Genomic DNA, 6,051 nt, shown 5'->3' on the forward strand with positions numbered 1-6,051 from the left:
AATCCCCGGGCTTACTGAGTGATGTCATTAGCTACAGACAGATACAGATAGCAACATGGAGGAGGGAGGGGGGCGGAGGAAGGATCACTTATTAACCCCTGGTGTCCTGTACAGTTACACAGTGAAACACCAGTTAATTTTATAGGATTTATTTTTACTAATTCATTGTATTTCTCTTCTGCTCCTGTATTGCTTGCATAGAGCCGCAGGAACAAAATACTCTGATTACTTTCAAAAGTTTGATACCCTTATATAGGGATCAATCAAATTGCCAGTGAAGGGTTTGAGTTGTCATTGCCATGGGGTTGAAACGCCCGCAACGGCACCGCATCTTGCACCCCTTGCGGCATGCTCCCAGCCCGTATTCGCTCATATTTGCTCACTGTCCTATGGGGTTGTGATCAGTTTTGAGCGAGTTCCGGCTGCTGTAAAGTGTAGCTGTTGCCGCACTAACCGGCACCCGTGATGCATTTGCGGGTAATTGGATTGACCCCACAGAGGCATAGATTCAGGGCCGGCTCGAGGCATGTTCGACCAATGCGGTCGAACAGGGGTGCCACCCCATAGAGGGCCATTCCTGATTTCGGCGGGACAGTCCCATTTTTCGGGCACTGCCCCGCTGTGCCACCCACGGGGAAAAGTGTCCCGCGGGTGGTTGGGCACCTCCACCGTCGCAGCCGTGCCAGAGAAGAGGAATGGATGCCGCGCACGTCATCCATTCACTGCAGGAAGAGGGCTGGGAGAAGCCCAGCTACTGCCGTAGTGCTGGGAGAAGCCCCCAGCCTGACGTTTACGGGAGGTGTGCCGTACAGGTACACCGCCAAATAACGTCATTTAGGGGGCGTGGCCTATGATAATTAGGCCACACCCCATTTTGTCACATGCGGCTTTACTGCGCATGGTCAAGGAGCACAAGGCCCCTTCCCGCACAGGGCGCGGCTAACCCTGGAGCCGCCCCAGCATAGAGCAGAAAAGCACCCTCCCTGCATATTGTGGGTGCCAGACGGTACTGCATTTTTGGTGGTGAATAAGAAAATGACATCTTTTCTTAGGGGAACAATGATGCAGGGATTATACTCACAAGGGTTTTAGATGCAAAATCTCGGGGTCGTCTAGCTCAGAGGACAGTGCTACGTGTTTATTCACCAATTACATTGTGCAACAAAGAAATACTTTTATTTGTTTCCTTTCTAAAAAATAGTCTTTACTAATTTGAGGTCAAGAAAATTTTGTATGACTACTTGCACTGGGATGGGTACGGGATGGAGGGCGCTCGGGTTCGGAATGGGTATGGTATACCGTCAGCGGCAGCCCGACAGGAGCAGAGTTTGAAGCAGCGGAAGCCCAACAGCGCTGGAAATCCCGATCGCGGATAGGTAAGTATAGACTACCCTAACCTAACAACCCTAACCCTCCTTAGGGGTGCCTAACCCTAACTTCCCCCCCAAGTGCCTAACCCTAATCCCCCCTCTAAGTGCCTAACCCTAACCACCCCCTTCCCCGCTGCCTAAACCTAAGTCCCCCCGGGGGGGTGCCTAACCCTAAGTCCCCCCCGGGGGTGCCTAACCCTCCCTCCCCCTAGCCTAACCCTCCCGGGGGCGTTCCTAACCCTAAGTCCCCCCCGGGAGCCCTAAACCTAACCCTCCCAGTCGATATCGCTGACTGATCATTCTGCACCTTCCCGGTGTGCTGGATGACCGTTATCGTTCATCCAGCACACCACCAGCGACGGGCCAGCGATCCGATCACGGGTCCCTATGTAACCTGGTCCATACCGACCAGGTTGGCCTGCATGCACGGGCGATGGGCGATATCGTTATCGTCCATTCGTGCCCACGCATCGCTGGTCATTGGGCACCAAAAAATGAACGATCTGAACGATAACGATATGGTCAATATCGTTATCGTTCATATCGTGCATTTTTATCATACCGTGTGTACGCACCATTAGTTGTGGAAATTTTCCTTTCAGGTACTTGAAAGCTTTGCCATTTTTGTTCATCCCCTTTACAAATATCTTCATAAGTCTGAGTTTGATGTGTAAAGGGGGCAGAATAATTTTGTTTCAATGAACCAGAGGACTGTGATGGACATTTTCTTTCATGGCCTACAGTGACTAAATGGCCTGCAATGACTCAGCATCCCTAGTATATGACAGAATACCCCTATATCATCATAAATGGGCTATATCTTGGAATCGAGAGCTGAGTTTTAAAAATCATATTCATTCTTCGCAGAGCCGTAACTAGACTTTTTGGTGCCCTGTGCCAGAAAGAGCATTGGCGCCCCCCTCATTTTTCAAAGGGACATAATGCACCCACAAAAGGGCCATGGCTTCATGGGGAAGGGCCAGGGAAGAGATAGGGGAGGCCAGGAGATGCTGGGGATGAAATAAGAGGAAGCTACAAGCAAGAATGATAATAAACAGAAATTTGACAGGCCCCAACAGCGCCCCTTGACCTGTGGAGCCCTGTGCGATGGCACCGGCCGCACTACCCTGGCTACGGCCCTGATTCTTCGCATGCTGAAATCAATCAGAAGTAACTATTTTCACATTGGAAATATTTTAACTATTGCGAAGTGTTATTTAGAGATGCAAGGGTCAAACATTCCGTGGACATACAGTGGTGCTTGAAAGTTTGTGAACCCTTCAGAATTTTCTATATTTCTTCTGAAATATGGCCCAAAACGACCTCAGATTTTCACACAAGTCCTAATAGTAGATAAAGAGAACCAAATCAAACAAATGAGAGAAAAAAAATTAGACATGCTCATTTGTTTTTTTGGAGGAAAATGATCCAATGTCCCATATCTGTGAGTGGCAAAAGTATGTGAACCTTTAGGCTTAGCAGATATTTTGAAGGTGAAATTAGAGTCAGGTGTTTTTAATCTATGGGATGACAATCAGGTGTGAGTGGACAACCTGTCTTTTTGGGTGGTTAGGTTTAGGCACATACAGAGGGGAGGTTAGGGTTAGGCACCCCTAAAGGAGGGTTAGGGGGGGGGGAAAGGCTTAGAAATAGTTAATGTACTTACCTTGTCAGGATCTTCACTGCCGGTCTTCCGACGTCGGGATTTGAACCGCCGGACTTAGGTAAATCATACTGATCCCCTATAAAAGGACCTGATTCAGCAAGGATCACTATTCGGCTTATACGCATGCAACGCACTTGCTAATATCAAGGGTCATATGCAAATGTTTGCATTCGCAGCCTAACATAAGGACACCCACTTCCCCTTACATCCGTATACTTTGGCAACATAGCAAAATAATCGGTAACATCGGACCCACACGCACAGTTAAGGCAGGTCAGACCTCACTCAGAAATTGCTTACTTCAGATCACGCTATGATTCCTCAGGCTGCGTATGGTATCGCAGTGGCTAATTTAAGTACGCCCCTTCAACGCCGTCCCAATGCACTGGCACGCCTGCATTTGCCCGACCACCCCCCCGTCACCACCCACAAACGGCACTTCCTGTCAATCACTCTGTGATGGTCTGTGTGGTCACTGCGATCGCAGTCCCGATCGCACACTGTGATGTGTATGCATGCGCAGTACGCAACAATCGGCCGATTGAGTGTGTATAAGCAACTGCGATCTTTGCTGAATCAGACCCAAAGTCTGATGTTCACGACATATGTTTGTGGAAGTGTATCATGCCACGAACAAAGAAGATCTCTGAAGACCTCAGAAGAAGAGTTGTTGCTGCTCATCAGAATGGAAAAGGTTACAAAACCATCTCTAAAGAGTTCGTTCTCCACCAATCAACAGTCAGACAGATTGTGTACAATTTGAGGAAATTCCAGACCATTATTACCCTCCCCAGGAGTGGTCGGCCAACAAAGATCACTCCAAGAGCAAGGCGTCTAATAGTTTACAAGGTCGTAAAGGAGCCCAAGGTAACCTCTAAGCAACTGAAGGCCTTTCTCACATTAGCTAATGTTAATGTTCATGAGTTCACCATCAGGAAGACACTGAACAGCAATGGTGTACATGTCAGGATTGCAAGGAACATTGCTGCCTGCCTGCAGTTTGCTAAAGATCACCTGAACAAGCCAGAAGACTATTGGAACAATGGCCCTCATTCAGAGGCGGTCACAAGAAGCGAGAGCTCGCTCTGAATGAGGGCGGCCGCTTGAATTTTCTAGTGGGGCCACCTGGTCACAAGCTAAGCTGTGGGTTACCACTCACAGCTTGAGCGACTGACCAGGTTGATGGTTGCGATGGTCAAGACCATCGCGACCATCGGGGCTTGCGATGAGACCTTAAGGTTGGGTCTCGGCAACCGCAAGCCCCAGGGAGCTTCCTGCTCTGATTGAGCAGGAAGCTCCCCAATGACATCACTGCTGATGTCAGTGCGGCCGCCCACAAAATGGCAGGCGTTCCTTAAGGAACGCCTCCATTTGTGAAACCACCCCCCCCACGCCTACAAAACGGGGCAAACTGTCGATCAACATCGACAGCTGCCCCTTTTGTAGTGAGCTCCGGAGTGAGAGAATTTCTCTCTAGCTCCGGGGCTTGCACACGCGCAGTGCGGCCGCTGTGCGTGCGCAGGGCCTAAACATCGACCCAGTTGCGAGCGCTCAGCGCTTGCGACTGGATTTGAATGAGGGCCAATGTTTTGTGGACAGATGAGTCCAAAATAGAGCTTTTTGGTTTAAATGAGAAGCGTTATGTTTGGAAAAAAGAGAGAACACTGCTGTCCAGCATAAAAACCTCATATCAGCTGTGAAACACGGTGGTGGTATCATGGTTTGGGCCTGTTTTGCAGCATCTGGCCCAGGTTTAACTTGCCATCATTGATGGGACAATGAATTCTGAATTATACCAGATAATTTTAAAGGAAAATATCATATCTGTCCATGAGCTGCATCTCAAGAGAATGTGGGTCACGCAGCAAGACAACGACCCAAAGCACACAAGTCATTCAACCAAATAATGGTTAAAGAAGAATAAATTTAAAGTTTTGGAATTGCCAAGTCAAAGTCCTGACCTTAATCCAATCGAAATGTTGTGGAAGGACCTGAAACGAGCATCATGGGAGGAAACCCACCAACATAAAAGAGTTGAAGCTGTTTTGTACGGACGGAGGAAAGGGGTAAAATCCTCCAAGCCGATGTTCAGGACTAATCAACAATTACCGGAAATATTTAGAAGCAGGTTTTGCTGCACAAGTGGTTTATACCAGATACTGAAAGCAAAGGTTCACATACTTTTGACACCCACAGATATGTGATGTTGGATCATTATCCTCAATAAAAAAATGAGCAGGTCTAATTTTTTTGTCTCATTTGTTTGATTTGGTTCTCTTTATATGCTTTTAGGACTTGTGTGAAAATCTGAGGTAGTTTTAGGCCAAATTTCAGCAGAAATATTGAAAATTCTGAAGGGGTCACAAACTTTCAAGCACCACTGTATCTGACCCTCACTTGTAAAGTTGGTAGGTATGTTCTATTCACTGGAGACATGTATCACACAGTGGTTCTCAACTCCAGGCCTCAAATACCCCCAACGGGTCATGTTCTCTGAATTTCTTTAATCATTCAAAGAAGAATTAATCTATTTGGCAGGGTCAATAATTATACCACCAATTTCCACAGATATTAATCCCTAAAACATGACCTATTGGGGGTACTTGAGGATGGGGTAAATTTACTAAGAATCGGGATTGACCCGATATGCAATGTGATTCATCTCGCTGTACCTCGCCTGAACTCGGGTGATTTAATCACTTTTTTCCCCAAAAATTTACCAACAGGCGATTTGATCCTTATCGATTTGTCCGATGGTGAATTAGGTCGAATTTCTCGGGTGATTTGTAACAAGCTCGAGTTAGCTATCTCCCCCGAATTGGACGTTTTGCAGGAGATTACTCACCTGAGATTGCAGAGTTTTCTCTCTCTCTCCCGAGCACGCAGCCTGCACATATCAGTGAGTTATGTGTAATCTGCTTGTGTGTTCTACCTGTTAAAAACGGTAACATTATTTTAACAAATGACGTAGGGTCCCCCCCTAAAAAGCCTAACCAGCCCCGGACTTGTCAGCCA

The sequence above is a fragment of the Taudactylus pleione genome, unplaced genomic scaffold (assembly GCF_031769625.1).
Source record: "Taudactylus pleione unplaced genomic scaffold, aTauple2 ptg000198l, whole genome shotgun sequence".
Lineage (NCBI taxonomy): Eukaryota > Metazoa > Chordata > Amphibia > Anura > Myobatrachidae > Taudactylus > Taudactylus pleione.